Source organism: Lissotriton vulgaris, chromosome 8, assembly GCF_964263255.1.
Source record: "Lissotriton vulgaris chromosome 8, aLisVul1.2, whole genome shotgun sequence".
In the NCBI taxonomy this organism is placed as follows: domain Eukaryota; kingdom Metazoa; phylum Chordata; class Amphibia; order Caudata; family Salamandridae; genus Lissotriton; species Lissotriton vulgaris.
The window spans coordinates 472,299,955-472,318,076 of record NC_141696.1 but is presented as its reverse complement, the minus strand read 5'-3'; the positions used below and the strand labels follow the sequence as shown (position 1 = coordinate 472,318,076).

General features: G+C 49.6%; 1 protein-coding gene across 1 annotated transcript in view; it reads right to left on the bottom strand.

Annotated features, from left to right (window-relative positions):
- The window catches only part of RAI2 (retinoic acid induced 2), a 204,429-nt gene extending 200,265 nt beyond the window's left edge, over window positions 1-4,164 (bottom strand). The window contains exon 1 of the mRNA XM_086934267.1: window positions 3,877-4,164. The gene's annotated coding sequence lies outside the window, so the exon portion shown is untranslated. The remainder of the gene's footprint in view (window positions 1-3,876) is intronic.
- Window positions 4,165-18,122: the final 13,958 nt, after the last annotated feature.

Genomic DNA, 18,122 nt, shown 5'->3' with positions numbered 1-18,122 from the left:
CGCAGGCTGGTGTTTGTACAGCGTCCTGTGTGAAAGTACATCTGTACTTCTATTGTATCTTCAGTGTCGCCTCCGGGTGGAACCCTCGCGCCGCAGCGCCCGTCCCGGCAGCCATTGCCAGTTGCACTTGCGGTCACGAGGGCAGCCGTCCCGGATCTCATTAGGCGGAGCCGTCTGCCTGGCCCGCTTCCTGCGCACTGGAGTTGCGGCCTCCGATCCCCCAGAGCCCCGCTTTCATCCTGCCTCCAAAAACCGACGCTCCCTCTGTGAAGAGCGGCAGTGTCGGAAGCGCCACACAACGGCGCTCCAAATGCAATTGCAAATGTCTGCCCGCGGGCCCTGGCAGCCTCCCCTCCATTCAGGGCCCAGAAATGCATGGTTTTCTGTCTTGGGTTCAGGTGGGGAGGGGGTGCGAGGCTGGGACATGCTCGCCCCTCCCCTCAATTTCCATTATTACCTATAATCGGTTATATCTCCTCCACTGACACAGGCTGCCTTGTGTCCCTCCGCACACCACCATGTCTATCTTTTTTTAACCTCGACTATCGGTTTGCATGAAGCGCTAAACACGTTTACAATACCAACATTACATCATTTAGATATACTATGTATAGACTCAATCAAAAGTTGCAATATCAAATTCATCCAATTCTGACCAAGGAAATATAATATCTTGTTTTATTATTATTTTGGCCTCTATATATCTACGTTCCTATTTCTCCGCGTAAGCTCGCCAGCATCGATCGCTCCATTCCTAACTCAATCATCCATTCATGCACCCAACCAGCCATCCATCAGTGCATTCATCCATCAACGCAACCAATCAGCCATACACCTATCCTTGCACTCTAGCATCCAAACATCCAGCCACCCGAAACTACACCGTTTCTTCTTAGATGCTCACGTTAGCCGGAAGGGAAGACCAAGGTATTTCCGAAACATGCAAGCACACTATGGGCAGGGCCACTGGAATTGTGTGATTCTGAGGCACAGCATTTTTCACATCATTATGGATTTCCCACATAATCCATCACCTGCTGCATAATCTGCAGACTTTACCAAACATTGTTTCTAGCCCTAGGGGATCAAAATGTATTACTAAAAACACGGCAACATGTTAATGAAGTAATACTGCCACAAACATGGGCCATATAATTTCCATTTTCTTGCTGCATAATTTAGTCAACCCTGCTGCATAGTTTGGTCCTCTCCAGTTTTATAATTATTGTGGCTCCCAATACTTTAAACAGCTTGAACCTATCAGGTACTCCAATGCTTTAATTTGTGAAGGATAGATAGAACAGGCACTTCTTGGCATTGCGCAGATGCTTTTAATGGGAGCGCACCGCCACTTCTCAGCAGCAAAAGGGAACACTGGGATAAGGAGTACCTCCATATTTCCATTTCAAGCACTGTGTGACCCTATTGGCGGAAGCCAATGACATAATCAGTGACAAACCAGTCTCAGAGTACATACAGTCATTTTATATGTTGTGCCCGATGGCATTAGCGGATATCACGTGTGTTTTTTCTATGTACAAATGGGCTGGAATAGACCAGGTTGTTTCGCAGATGAAAGAACACTTAAGGGTGCTCGGTGTTCAGTTGTAAATTGCTGTCATTTATCGGGAAAATAATATAGAAGAATTTAGCTATGGAGCTAGTCCAAGTTTGCACTTACATTTATAAGTACAATATAAATTGCGCTGGCCCCGGTACAATTCTCCAACGACGTTTGGATTTATTTGCGGATGCAAAACGTCGTTTTTAAAGAATGTTTGTTCCTGCAAATGTTGCTTTTTCACCTTTTCATGCAATGCTAATGCCCCTGAAAGGTTGCAGTTGCTCCAGCAATCAATTTGTGAAAGCTATGTCGATGCACCAGTGCATGCAATCCGCCCCAGACCAAATGGTTGCTCTGCACTCCAGGCATACCCTAGCTCGTGACAAAGCATTTTTACATGCATGTCCCCAGAACCCTCACAATAATACTTCGAGAGTAACTAACCTCGTGACAACCCGACTCCTCACTTCAGCATGGCCGGGCACACAGATTCCCGGCTACTAGTCACGTCCTATCTACACTAGGACTTACTAACATCATGGAGCAGGCTTTGGGGGCGGAGTGGCGACTAGGTGGGCTGCCACAATCTCAGATAGTGGGGTTTCAGACCCTGAATTCATCATGTTTTATTCTAAATAGCACGGCATTTCATATCTTGGGAGGACACGCGTCATTAGCTCTGGCGGCCTCGTCATTTCTGTACAGCCCTGGGTTATCACATGAGAGTCTACGTTTGAAAAGATAAATGGCTTCTGCTTTAGATAGCGCTTACTAGCACACCCTACTTGCCTCGCGGCGCTGCTTTCAGACTTGTGTGTTTGTATTACTCACAATAAACGAATTTATGTAATTTATCCAACAGAATGGGGTATTCCGTAATGGCGACACAAGCATCCTATATTTTGTTCAGGTGCTCTTTTGGGGGATGGGGTGCTAAAGAGAAGCTGCTACTGCACCCCCAGACCCATAAGTACTTGATAGCTGCTAGTGATGGCTCACATTTTGCTATTGTTGGCTTGCGTTTGGCCCCTTCAAAGCCTACATTATTAGCACCCCCCTCAATGTCAATTACCCAGCACCACTTTCACCGACTCCCCACTCTACTCCCAAACCCCCTACACTCCATGTTGTTTATTTTTGCGCGCGTACGTGCCGCTCCTCAGCTCCCTCCTTTACACAGCGTATCCCATGCGTGTCCAAAAAACACAACCCGAAAAATGGCCCGCTCCCGTGGGACCTCTGGGACAGCAAGACAAAGCAGCAGCTGTTTGGCAACACGTCTCACCCCAAAACAGCAACTGTGATGTGACTGCATTCCACTGAATATGCAGATCTCATTCTGTGGCGGGGAAACAAAAGGTTCGGCTTCCCAGAAGGCTGTGACAGCCATGGCATCGACGTGGGCAAGAAATGCCAGGCTTTTGACATGCCACGTGGGGAACGGAATTATTCTAAAGTATTGTATTAATCGCTTTATAATATACAGAATCGATAGTATGAGCCTGCACTATATCACTTAAAATCGCATTATGTTATAATAGAAGTGCGTTGTTATATATAAAATATTATATTAAAGTGTTATCATAATCTTATAGCGTGAAAAATGAACAGAAATGGGACCACATACTGACCTGTGCTATCGCAATTGCGCGTCTTTTAACCCTTTAACGCCTGCATGATTAAACAAAGCCTGGTGCCATCCAACACACCCGTCTGGTGCCCGCCTGTGCCCATCTGTGCCCCTTTTTCTAATAGCTGAGTAAGGTCTGCCTTGAACGGGTTTATTCAGAGGTTGCACGCGCCTTCAAGTGCAGTAGTGTGTGCAAATTGCAAAGGCAATGGGCAAACAAACCTCCCAAACATAAAGGAGAAAACCGAGGGGGGATGGCCGGCAATCGGATTAAGGAAAGATCTGGATGTAATCGCGTTTTCACGAGGAAAGAATCTGTCCCCGAGGCCGGTTCAGGATTCAGCGCGCCCTGGGGTCCTGAACACCGCTAGCTGTCAGCGAAGGAGCATGCGCTCTACTCGGATAATATCCGGGCATTTGTTTATTTTGCATATGTGACATTTCAAGGTTTAATGCGAACGTGCAAGAAGGGGAGTCTGGGTAACCCTGAGGACAGAGTGAATCAAATATTCCCGGACCCACACAGTGCAAAGAAAGGGGTTCGCTGCCCTGACACCCCCGCTCCTCACCACAGCTAGGGCCCTAAGTGCGCACACCCGCGGGGCCCTCGCAGGCCCCGGGGTTGCTTAGGACTGGCCCCCTCCCTCAGCAGGCCTTGCCCTCACCCGTGTCCTCGTCTTACCTCGCCGTGCTTCGGAGGGGCGCCGCTTCCTAGCGGGGCTCCATACGCGGCCGTCAGTCCCCCCTGGGCTGCGGGCGGTGCGCGCAGGGCCTGGGCCGCCTCATCCTCTCTGTGCCCGGGAGGCCGCTCCGTGCAGCACGAGGCCCTCCGGCGGAGGGCGGCGCCTGACCGCCTCTCTGTACACCTGTGCCCGGGGCCTCCCGCCCGCCTCGGCCGCTCCTGCGAGGCTTCAGAGATGTAACCAGGAACTGGAGGGATGTGCCGGGGACCTCCGCCGCCGCAGCTGTCCACCGCCTCCCCCGCTCCCGCCCCCTCGCCCTCCGCCGCTCGCCTGCTGTCTGCGAAGCGCCTCTCTCTTCACGTCTTTCTCGTCACCCTCCCTCTCGCTTTTCTTCTTCCGCCCCCTCTCTCTGTTATTTCTCACTCTCTCCTTTCTTTCGTTATTTCTCACTCTCTCCTTTCTTTCTTTCTTAAAGGCACACTTTTTCGCATTGTTCTCTTCCCCACTGCCCTTCATCTGTCTTTCAGCTCTTTTTTCTGTTATGATTCCACCAGTAAATAATGCAAGTCCGTTCTTTGAACACTCCTGATTGTGCACTCTCTTCTCAAAAGTATTTGTGGCTGATGACTTTAAATGAGGGGTGTGACCACTGTTCATCCGCTTAAGAAGAATATAATCAGCAATTCTCTGTGCGCCCGCCCACTGTCAAAAGTAGCAAGTGCACGCAACCAGTACGTAGGGGCGAATACTGGACAACATTTCCTTCCATATATATCTTCAGGGGGAAAGGGGGGGGGGGGGGCAAAGTCCCATGGAAAAAACAATATAAAGGTGTCTTGGATGGGGACGGTAATTTTTAGGTTTATCTTGAAATAATACTACATTATTGTAAGACACTATTGTACATATATATATATTCACTGAAAAAACTATAGGTTACACACACGTTATAGTTAGAAATTAGCATTTTAAAAACCTTTTAAATTCAGTGAAAAAACCATAGGTTTCACACCAGTTATAGTTAGCTGGTCATTTTACTCATACAAAACCTTTGAAATTCCCCCGTTATAGTTAGTTCAGCTAACTATAACTCGCGCGCCCGCAATGCACTGCTGATGACGTCACATATACATCACTCATGACATGGTCAGTGACATCACTCATGACATCACTGATGACATCTCAAATGACATCACTGATGACATCATCCTTGTAAAAGAGTGGCAGACCTCCTCTCACTATAATATAACTAATATAAGGGGGAACTAATTCCCCTTGCATACTGGGGGTCCCTGGGGGCCAACTAGCCCACCTGGAACCTCTAGTATGCGCCAGGGGGCTGCATTGCAGAGAGGTGTAATGAGGCTATGCCCCTTTTTACACCTCTCTGCAACGCAGCCCCCTGGTGTGTTTGCAGAGGGGAAACAAATTCCCCTTGCATACTGGGGGTCCCAGGGGGCCAACTAGCCCATCAGGAGCCTCCAGTAAGCGCCAGGGGGCTGTGTTGCTTTGCCCCGGGGGTGGCGGTCCCCGGGGCAGTGTGGGGGGATTGAGGCCCCCCCACACTTCTTTATCACTATGCCCCCGCGATTTGGTCCCCCCTGGGGGTAATTTGAAAAAAACAGACTAGGTTTTTAAAAAAAATTTGGGGGTCCTTGTGGGACCACCTGGGCAGGCCTAGGGGGTCAGGGTGTTTCTACTCTGCCCCCTTTTTCTGTTCTACACGTTTGTTTTTCTGCTCTCTTGTGCCTCAGTCTACCGAGCACAAGATGGCTGCCAACAATTTCTGTTTTGTAGTGTTGGCAGACAGTGGCAGCCAATCAGCATGCAGCTCGTGCACAGGAAGGTACGCGTACCGGGTGTGTACCGTACGCGCACGGTACTCGTACGGTACGCGCTTATAGATATATATATTTTTTTTCTTTCAATTTTCTCAGGAACTACTGGAGGAATTTACATAATTTAAGGAAACGCGTGATCTGCGAATCAGACTCTACCATTTCGCAAATTTCTTATAATTCCGTTCAGCCGTTCGGGCTGTAGCCAATCGTCCTATGGAAAATAACATGGGGAAACACGTTTTGGGACCCCCCTTTTTTCTCAGCCCCCACTTGATGAATCCCCCCAAAACTTTCAGCGACGGAGCGGAGCGGAGCAGGCCATCTTCTTTGAGAAATTCGCGAAGATTTATTAACCAGCGCCAGTTATTCCCAATAGAATGTTGCGGGTTTCCTATGGAAACTAGGTCCTAACTATAACTACCTACTGGCGACCGCCAGTAGGTAATAAATATAAATATATATATATATATATATATATATATATATATATATATATATATATATATATATATATATATATATATATACACTTTATTCGGCATCAATACAATATCATAAAAGTGCAGGTTATAAAAACATTCAAATGTCACAATTATCACAATAAGATGGGCCCAACCCAAAAATACATGTACAAAACGTTTACTGATAAAGCATACACTCATGGCTCTGACAGGAAACTTTCAAATGGATATGATATGGATCAAGTACTTTACAGAAATATCCATTGAAGGGAGCATGAAAAGAACATATGATCACAAAAAAATTGAAATTAAAATTAATAATGAACTCCAATGACTGATCAAATCCTGTTCGAGGACTCGGCCATTTTTTGCACAAAACTTTTTGCACAAAACTTTTTTGCACAATATTTCCGCTTTCTCTCCCCATATAAAAAAATGTACAGTTTTTATCCACATTTTATTCCTCCTCCCCTTGATGTCCTTAGATCTCTTTGTGAATTGAATTGGCACTTTTCACTTTATCGATGTAGTCATATGCATAAGGAGAAAGTACTTTACAATGTATAGAAAAAATGCAAACAAAGATAAAGTTATGTAGAGAATGACGATCAATTGTGGCCTAAACTGTGAATGAAGTCGGTAGCCTAGGCGTTTTAATTATGGAAACAAATGATGGTTTGAGCACTGAGCACTTTAAAAAAACGTTCTAGACAGCCAGGACTCTATGGTCCAGTTGAAGACTGATTGCAGTCGAAACGCGTAGGCCGTCCATTTTGCACTATTTGCACATGGTGTACTTAAAATAAATAACATTTAAACTAACCTACTGTTGTGGTGCCGTGACTTCCGTCGACAAACACGAGGACGTGAAGATTCGAAGAAATATATATATATTTATATATATATATATATATATATATATATATATATATATATATACTTTATTCGGCATCAATACAATACCATAGAAGTGCAGGTTATAAAAACATTAAAATGTCACAATTATCACAATAAGACGGGCCCAACCCAAAAATACATGTACAAAACGTTTACTGATAAAGCCCGTTCTCTACTATCATTCTTATACAGGTGATTTATAAATATTGTGTATTAAAAAAAGGAAATGGTATCATCAGTTAAAATAATAACATATGCAAGATACAGCCTCTTAACAGGGAACACAATAGGTAATCATTTGTTTCAAAGGTACCCTCACCCACACAATTCATTACCGGGACCTTCAGCCTAGCGATACTAAAGTCAGTACATCATAATTTTCATTGTACAGTTCAAATTACTGTAACTATGCTACCCCAAAAATATTTAGTTAAATGTAGTGGACAATTGTGTATTTTAAAGCACATTTGGTTTGGACAACTATTTAAAACAATAAAGAATTTCACAGAGGCTATGGAGCTTCTCACCCTATAAATGTCGGGGACATTCATGGCAAATCCAGGGGTTAAAGCCACTCTGCCAGTAGCTTGCTGAAGACTAATTCAACTGGACAGTTTATGGGAAGATGACTACCACACAATGACTTTTAAGTCTGTTAGAAATGGGGTTACCAATTCTACGGGGGGTAGCATGGTGCGAAACGAGAAGACCAAACTCCTGAGGACATGTGTGAAGCATCCACGCAGTACCTACATACGACACACCAGGCACAGCACAAAAAGAGACACAACACCAATTTGGATGAAAAAGAATAACTTTAATATTGTACTAAAGATGCAAACATAAAACACAGTAATCACAATGGGGTGCCAACTGGCGCCAGGGCAATGTATACCAGGGGGGATTACTTACAGGGGAAAGGGAAAAAGCAAGGTGAGTCCATTAGTTGCAATGCTGAAATAGAAACAAAGTATTAACCTTAGGCGTCAACATTAGGCAGGAATTCATCAACATAAACCCCAGGGGCATCTCACATGTTTGCATGGACCCGGAGGCTCTTTCCTAAGCACAAACCCATAGGCACATAGGCATCACCGGGGGGTAGGCGGGCAACCATTAGCATAAACACGTGGGCAACCTGGGCGTCATGAGGGCGTATCCAGCACAGGTACACAGTGGGCTCAGAGACATTAGCATAAATTGTCATTAACCTTGGGCACCACGGTATGGGCAGAACACAGGAGCCGAATACACCATCTGGCAACTTGTCATTGGTGAAGCATAAGTAAACCACTCCTGTAAAACACAGGCAACATTGCATGGTTCAGGCATAGCATCCACGTTGGCCTAAGCAGGGGCAGTAAAAGAACACAGTATGACCTGCATTGGCGTCTCCTGCAAAAAGGAACAATAGACGCATAACACATTAGGTAGAAATTATGCGTAGGCATATAACTCACTGTACCGCATCAGCCCAAAGCGTAAGAACAGAGAGGCATAACTTTAGCAGTAGCCCCATTACCCATAAATGCAAGATAAACATAAGCTGAAGGACGTCTGGGCATCCTCCTCAGCACGGGTGCATAATTTTATAAATCAACCCTAGGCATGTGTTCCCTGCTGGTACACGGAATCAAACATCTATGGAGGGCAGGTCATTAGGCTCACTTGGACAGGAAAATCAGATAACTAAACACCTGTGGTTATACCTGCAATGGGGGTGACATGCCGATAGGCTAACTGGCAGGAACCCCGCTAGATTATCACTCTGGGGCATAAAACACCTTTGGCACGTGTCCGCCTGAGGATCTCCACTCAGAGGCATGTCCCGCACCAACCCCTCAGCCCAAGACCATCCACGTCTGGGACGGATGTCCAAAATGCCTCCTGTTGCAGCTGCCCACTGTCCAGCAGGGCAGCTGTGTTCCATAAATCAGGCCGGGCGGCTCACCCCACGTTGGAGCCCCTCCTCTTGGGTGCAACTGTGCGGGCAGATTCCCGCGCCGGCTCCCACTGCGGGTCCTAGTGGCCTCAGGTGCCGACAATGCACCTCGGCCGGCCCCCAACAGTTGAATTACCCAGCCCCACTCACCGGCTCCTCATCTTGGTCTGGGGCATCTTGGTCTGGCCTGGAGCTCCCCTCGGCGATGTCCAGGCGGACCCGGGTCTTTCGCGGCTTCTTCCTGCTTCTCAACCGTTGCAGCCTGCCCTCCTACAGCTAGGGCTACACACGGGCTAGCGGCGGTCGCTGGGGAGGGGGCGCACAATGTGGCCTCCTCCGGTCTTCGCCCGGGCCCCCCTCCTGGGACCCGGGGCTTCTGTCGACTGCGCGAGGCTCTGGAAGGTTCCTGTGCCTCAGGGCCAATCAGGCACAGAGGTGCGGCGCCAGCCGCCAATCAGGGCGTGCCCTCCAATGGGCACGGCGGCAACAACCAATCGGTGTGCGGAGGGCTGGGGGCGCGGCCGGTGACGTAGCCGGCGCCCCAGCCACGTGATACCGCCCTTCCCGGCTTCACCAGGCCCAGCGCGGCTTGCTCACTACCGCGGAGTCCCTCCCCAGGCTCCGGGGGCCGCAGCAGAGGCCACAAACAGCAGCAGCACTCTTCTTAATATAGCGCCAGGCTGCAGCGGTGATTTGTCAGAGAGCGCTCCCAGGCTGACGAATCTGCCGGGCAGCGGCGGTGAGTTGGCGGCAATCTGCGGTGCGGGGTAGGCTCCCGCTGGTCTCAATTAGGCCAGAAGCGCGGCCATACGCGGTGTGAACACCGGCAGCACTTCCCCAACCCAGCACACATGCAGCCACCAAGCGCTTGGGGGACTGCAGCCAGTCTCGGGGCAATACAGCGGTTTAACACTCACAGCACTTCGCAGGGCAGCAGCGTCTTCAGCAATATCGCTTTACCAGCACAGCGCTTGATTCAACAGGACGTGGGGGCATACCAGCAGCCCCTTCCACGTAGCGATTAGGCAGGTAGGCCTCAGCTCCTCTTCTCTGGGGCTTGAGGTATAGCGCTTGACAGGCTCAGTTCCTCTTGGCACAGCGCTTCCAGCACACAGCGCAAGGGGGGGGGGGGCGGGCAGTCCCAACAGCAAGCCTCAGGGGCCCCAGGGTAACGCTCCTCACCTCCTGGGGGGGTCCAGTCCCGCCCCAATATATCACTTTCCTATTCAGGCGCTTTCAGGTGCAGCGCTTGAGTGGCGCCAGGTCCCACCAGCCTCAGGGACCTAGGGGGGCCCTCCTTCTTCAGGTGGCCGGGTGGCAGAGCAGCAGGCACTACTGGGCCAGGTCAACAGTTAGAGGGAACTCATCAAAACAGGGCGGTAGGCTTTCACCATCCTCCACTGTAGCGTGGCCCTCCTCCTACACAGCAGCCTGAACTCCTGCAGTGGAGCTTCCACTAGCCCTGAGGACAGCCGAGGGGTTCTAGATAGGTGCAGGGTCCAGCACACAGGCCCAAGTGGCGGTATCCCCTAGCAGCAGGTCCCCTCACGTTCTTGTCCCTGCTCTGTCTCAGCACATGGTGGCACAGCCCTCTTATTTATAGGCCCCTCACCCCACCTACCAGTCAGTGCCAGAAGCTTCTGGAATTCTCAGGGGAACTAGTTCTAACTGGCTCAAGGGGAGGAGTAGAGCACCCTGGGGCCAGGCTTTCCCTCCAAATGGGGTGACTGGGTACCGAACAACTAAGGTGCATTTCTACAATGGGGGTATTACAAGTGAACACACCATTGCATTACATTGTCACATCAAACAGGGTATCTCATACCACACATGGCCTATACTACACAACTCTCCCCCAGCCAAAAGCCAGGGTAGACCAATCATTGCCTTGATGGGCTTCCCTGCTTGGGGCGGAAAAAGGTGGACGTAGGCCCGCAACTACAGGAGCACCTGCAGTTCCTTCTCCACTCTGGAACCCGATGGTTCCCTCGCCCAACCCTCCCTTCACCAACCAAACCACCCCACTGAAGCTCTCTAGCGGGACGTGGCCAGGACTGGCCTCAAGGCCATCCAGAAGTCTTTGGCCCTTGCTCCCTCACAGAGTGGGAGGCTCTAGCCCCAGGCCCGTATTACCCTTTTACCACTCTCCTCCTACCAAACTGCCACTGGTCCTCCCACCTGGGGTCCGAACCCTCAGGCTGAACAGCCATCAGGGGCGAGGCTCTCCTCCCCCTACCTCTCCTTCTGGGGTTCCGCCCTCTCCTCCTACGTGGGACACCCTCAGGACACCCCTCTCTCCCCAACCTATATTCTAAACCCTTAGATTGAACTGGTGACAGGGGTGAGTCCTCCATCCCTGTGCACCCCTTCCCAGAGTTCCGCACCCTCCTAACTGGAGTAGTACCCCTGAGAGTCAAATCTGGGGGGACACTGATAACAGACGTCCCACCCACCAGGTCTGGCAACCCCTGAACCTGGCACCCCAGTCCAGGTTCTACGCCCTGTGGCTGGGCAGGTGCCAGAGGAGAGTCATTCCTCCCTCCGCACCCCCTCCCAGAGTTCCGCACCCTCCTACCCGGAGAAGTACCCCTGAGAGTCAAACCCGGGGGGACACTGGTTACAGACGTCCCACCCGCCAGGTCAAGCAACCCCTGAACCTGGCACCCAGGATCTAAACTCTGCAACCAGTCAGACCCCCGAACCACTGGAGCTCGATTACAGATGCTCCGGGTTCTCCTGACACGCGGGGATCCCTTTCACTGGAAGGCACATCAGGACAGCATAGGCTCCCAACCTGGGGTTCCCTTCTGAAACTCTCCAGGCCCTGTGACTGCGGTTGGGGCACCTTGGGACACCTCCCCGTCTCACTCCTTCCCGTAGATAGGATGTGAGGCCCTACAACCCTCTCACTTCCCTGGGACCTAGCTGGGCTATTCCTCACCTCTCCCGCCTTGCTGGGTCGGAAGATCCCTGCACCACCCCCTTCTGGATCAATCCCCAATGCCCTCTCAGACTCTCTGGCACTTACCCAAAGGTATGCCTCCTGTGCAAGTTCCCTGGGGTCTGAGAACCTACACTGCAATAGATGGTGACGCAGCTTGGGAAAACAACTCCTTAGCATGTGCTCCTTGATAACTGCATGGCACAGCCATTCCCAATCCTCTACTGCTCTACTCACCACCCAATCCTCCAATGTAGTCCAACACTCCTCTGCAAACTCACCCCAGGACTGGTGGGACAGTTTTCCCTTGCCCCTGACCACTAACCCGTCCCCCTCTTCCTGGGAATCAGGCACCGTCTCCTGGGCTCTGGGATTGGGACTCCCTGCACTGGAATCACTCTCGCTGCCACCACTGGATCCCACCCTCACTGGTGAATTCAGACCACAAAAACCACTCTCAGGGGACAACCTACCCATCTGAGCTACTCTCTCCCTGCCAAAGGCCCTCTCCGCCTCCGCTATCCTCTCTTGCGCTAGGACCTTTTCCGTCTCTAGCCTTTTTTCTTCCACCCTCAGCTGTGCTAACCCCTTGGCATTCCTGAGCTTCTCCAGTGCCAGCTGATACTCCCTTTCTTCCCTCCTATCTACCCGCTCTTCTAGGGACAGGGAAAGGGATGGGGTAGTGCCCCCGGGACTGGACCCAGTGTGAGACTCCCTATCTATGGTGTCCTCATCAGCTACTGGCGTCTCTGCCCTATAACCTTCTTCCTCCTCATTATCGGAGTAACCACCCTCCGGAGTTATGGACTGGGAGCCCTCCCTCTGGTCTCTACCAAATCCACCCTTCAAATACGCGGAGGGGTAATCAGACAGGTCCCCACCTACCTCTAAGGGTTCTCCCCTCTTGAGGGCTTCGTAAAGGAACAACTTCCTTCTAATGTTGCCTACTGGGGGTATCCCTCTCTCTTTGCAGAAATCTATCACTTCCTGCTCGCTGTACTCCATGAGTTCGTCCTCATCATAAACCAACCCCATCCTGACAAGTTACACCCGGGACACACCACCCACAGTACAACAAGGGGACACAATTCCAGAAACACTTTTCAGGAGGAAGCAATAATAAAGAAAACACAATAATCAGCAAAACAATAATCCCCAAAAACTGTAATTACTTTTCAGAGCTTTATTTGAAGTGTAACCTGTGGCAGCTGTGGTACTGCGCAAACACAAGTCCTATCCCACTGCCCGCCAACAATGTTAGAAATGGGGTTACCAATTCTACGGGGGTAGCATGGAGCAGAGCGGACAGGCCAAACTCCTGAGGACATGTGTGAAGCATCCACGCAGTACCCACAGACAACACACCAGGCACACAACAAGAGACACAACACTGGGTTGGAAGTAAAAGAATAACTCATGTATGTCTCCAACCTACAAAGGTAAAACACAGTAAAGCCCAGTAATCACAATAGGGTGCCAACGGGCGCCAGGGCAGTGGATACCAGGGGAATTATTTACAAGGAAAATGGGAAAAGTAAGAAAAGGGTAAGTAAGTCCATTAGTGTCCGGGCTGAAAATAAAAAGAATGTTATCAATTGGCATGTAACACAAGGGCAGTATTGCAGTGTAAACACAGGCATTAATCCTTGGCATCACCTTAGCAATAGGCTGTAAGCATAACATAGGACACTAGGCATAAACACAGCCGGCCTGGCATTAGCACCTCCTGCAAAATGGAACCTTAAACACCTAGCATCAACATCTGGCATAGGCATGCAAATTTAATATCAGGCCTAGGCAGGCATAATCACATCTACCATGGAGCACATACCTTTGGTAGGGAAAACATTAGGCATGACATCAGCACCCCCTGCGAAAAGAACATTAAGCGTACAGCATTAACATTAGGCATAGACATGCCATAGACCTAAATCACGAGGACGGGAACACTGCACATAAAAATGGCATAGAACATCAGCAATATCACTGTGAGGGGAAGAAACACTAGGCATCAGCCTTTGGGCATCTCAGCTTGACATAAAACATTAGACAGGAAGGCACATCATGCATGAACTCATTAGGCCAGTAACACTGTGCGTATAAACATGGCCTAAACACCTGGGGCTTAACCTCATGCAGGTAAGTACACCATAGGCCTAGAAATGTAAGAGGAATAAACTACACAGGTAGGCAGTAGACACAGTGACTGTAACATTTCCTAGGTCCGTGCAACAGAGACAACCTTTCTTATGCACCTGGTCAGCATCAACCACGTTTCCTGCTCAAGTACAGGTTGCAAAGAACACTCCCCTAGCCAGGGGTTAACTTTAGCACCAAAAGAAAACAGTATCAAGGACACCGGCCACTGCAGGGGGCTAAACAGAGCTTGTAGACGCAGCGCTGTAAGAGACAGCAGTCCTGGCATAAGACAGTTCTTCCCAATAAAACAGTTCCTTCAGGCCAAGCAGTGTTTCTGCCCACAGCGCTTGGGGGCACAGTCCTCGTAATACAGCGCTTAGGAACCAGCAGGTCAGGCAGTAACACTTCCAGCAGTGCAGCGCTTTGCAGGGCAACAGCGCCTTCACGGCACAGCGCTTTAGGGTTCTAGCGCTTAGCGTACACAGCAGCGCTCACAGTGCTTGGGCCAGCAGCAGTTCCCAGGGCAATACAGCGCTTAAAGCACTCACAGCAGGGCAGTCTTGGTCACAGCGCTTTGGAGACACGAGGCAGTCTCCTGCAGGCCAGCGCTTTCAAGGGCACAGCAGGCTGCAACAGTCCTGGACAAGGTTAGCACTTTGCAGGCACACAGCGCTTCTTCTAGGCACAGCGCTTTAGGATTGTGGTGCTTAGGGGGCAGACAGTCCCAGCAGCAAGTTCCAGGGGCCCAGGGTAACGCTTCTCACCTCCTGGGGGGGTCCATTCCAAGTTGCTCCTTCCTTTCCTTTCCTAAGCTTGGTAGGCATGTGACGCGCACGCTCAACTGCACAAATATATTTAATCAGAGGTTGCCAGACAGCCTTAAAACGGGTAACACATGTTTGCTGCCGCGCTGTGAAGAGCTCCATAGCGATGACATGCCATAAACGCACAAACCAGGCAGGGACTGGAGGGGCTTCAGTTTTTTCCAGTATAAGGCTATGAGCTGTTTGGCCGCCCCTAGCATGTGAAGTGCCAGAGTCCAGTCACTCGGTGTGAGCGCCTTCAGGCCAACAGGTTTGATGCCCAATAGAATAATGCTCGTGGGGGAGGGATGCATAGAGGCAAGATGGCGGCCGCTTGAACGGCCGGTGTAGTACAGCAGTGAGGATACAGACGGAAAACTCGCCCGGGACCAAGCAACATGCATGGGGAATCCATTTCTGAAGCAGCATGCTATCGGATATGAAGAACCGCGGTTGAATAATACTCGCGGAAAAAACATTCACCGGCTTTCGGAGGGCTGGGTGGGATGCTGACTCTCACCTGTGCCGTGGTGGCGAAATTGATTTTGCGGGCGGTTCGGCTGACTCTATGGTCTCTACCTGCTACCTTCGCCTTCCGCGTTGCTGAGAGGCGGAGTCAGTTGCGAAGTCAGCTGCGGAGCCAAGTGCGGAGTCAGCCGTGGAGGAGAGACCTGACACTGAACAACGGAGGTGGCTGGGGAAGTGCCGCTCAACACCAGCAGCCAGAGCAGAAACAAGCGCGACCGAGGGGCTGCTGCAGCGACAGGAGCAGGAGCAAAGGGAGAAAAAAGAGCGAAGTAGCGCTCAGTGATTGCAGCCAAGCCCGTCAAGCAGTGAAGCACCTTAGGCAGAGTACTCTGTCTGTAATGGCGCCCAAAGTAAATCAGGGGTCCAAATCAACACAGAGAAAGAAAATGCAAAAAGAAGAAGCTGGTAATGCTGGTAATGCAGCCCCCGACAACTCTTGCGGCGATGAGACCACCACCTTACCCGATGTGCCACAAAAAAAACGTCATCAGGGGGCCCCCAAGACCCGGTTGGCGACTGCATCAGTTTTGGACCTCCTGGTAAAAGCGGGTAAGGAGAAGGGGGGCAAAGATATTAAAACACCTGAGATTATAAATGACTTGAACCAGCCGTGTTCCCCCAAGACCCAAATACCAACCCCATTATCAACAACAGGAACATTAATGGAGATTGAGACTATTGAGATAAATGAAGTCGAGAATGAAGTTGAGAATGTAACTAAGGCAGCGGGTTTAAATCCAGCCCCTATATTAAACAAAAACGGTGATGCTATAATTGAGGCACAGGAGCTGGATACAGGCACCCAATTCACTAGGGGAGACACTAGTAATTCAGATGGAGCATTATCTGAACCCTTAATCCCCCTTACTACTAAAGATAAAACAATACTAAATGGCGCTATAGGAGGGGGTGGTGGTGATAAAGAAAATGACCCCAGTGAGGCATTTTTTTCGGTCTCTGACGGAGGAGAATGGTCTGATGAGGATGAGGAACGTAGCTCCTGTGTGGAGACGGACACTGATTTGGAGGATAACATCCCGACCACAGCCTTGAGGAAAAAAAAAGCTGACTGGAGTCAAGAGATGGAATACCAGGAGCATCAGGAGCATCAGGAGCTCACCTGGGATCATTCCTCCACACAACCGCTACTAGGAAGCCCTCATCTGGAACAAGCTCAAATGTCACTACTTGAGACAATCCATCAGGACATATTAGCACACCGCGAGGAGACACGCCAAGACAGCAGAAAATCACAGGCTGCCATGAGAAAAATGCAGGGGGTAGTGAGAAAGCTCTCCAAGGCTTGCGCCACCACTGGGGACAGAGTGTCAAATCTAGAGGAGAGGGTGGTCACTACAGAGACTGAGATGGCAGCTGCTACGGTTAAAGTCGAGGCTCAATGCTCCCAAGTTACAGACATACAATGGAAGCTGGAGGAGATGGAGAATCGTCTCTGAAGGAATAACCTTAGAGTCCTAGGAATTCCGGAGGGAAGAGAAGGGTCAGACATCCGAGCATATATCGTGAAACTTTTCCAACAGGCTTTCCCTGAATTGCCCGGATGGGATTGGACCAAAGAGATACAGAGAGTCCACCGTATTCCCTTCAAAATAAGAAAAAATACTAAAGAAGGAGATAAACCCAGGGCAGTGCTGATTTTTCTGGGGAACTTCGTACTCCGACAGGCAATCTCGGAAAGGGCAAGACCAGATGCAAAGAAGAACTGCGATGGTGTTTCTTTCTTTGTCCGCCCTGATTTTTGCCATGTGACAGTGGAAAGACGCTGGCGGTTATGAGGGCTAATAAAGCCTTTTCAAGATAAGAAACTTCAAGCCTTCCTAATAAATCCAGCCCAGCTTAAGGTTATTAATGAAGGGAAGACTTTATATTTCTCATCTGAGATTAAGGCCAAAGAATATTTGGATAGCCTAGACAAATAATAGTAAATGGTCAGAATGAAAAAAGGGAATGTAATGTGTGGATTCCTTATGTGTGGTTAGCTTGGTTAGGGGGTGTTTAAGCTGGTTTTGTCATAATTATGGTAGTTGTTTTTTTTTTTTCCCGGCTGTAACTTTATTGTAACTAATCATGGTATTTAGGTATCCTCATTTGCAACTGCATGACCATCACACGCACAAACAAGTGTTGTGTGCCTCACAGTGTGGGTGGGTGTGCTGGGTGGACAGGGTGGGGGGTGGTGGGAGGAAGAGGGGGTTGGGTGTGGTGGGTGGGCTTGGGGGGGGGGGGTAAAAAAATGAAAAAAGACATAAAAGGGAGTTCAGGATGCATCGCTATGGCCAAGATCATATTAGGACACAGGAACCACTTAATTCAGTCGAAAGATAATACCAAATCTAAGAGGCAGAAGATGACAAAAGGTCAAACTAGAAATAAAGATGTGAGACATTAAAATATGTACATTGAATATCGGAGGGCTAAACGACTGGAGGAAAAGACAAAGGATGAACCAATTTGTCAAATTCAATAAAATTGATGTGTTATGCCTCCAAGAAACGCACCTCCCATGGGCAAAACGAAACCTCATGTCAATAAATGGATTTGATCTGGTTGCGTGCTCACTGCAAACCTCAATGGTCAGAGGGGTGGCTATTCTGATAAAGAAAACCTTGGGGGGGGGGTTAAGAAGGTAAAAGCTGATAGCTATGGCAGATGGGTGATTGCCGAGCTGGAGT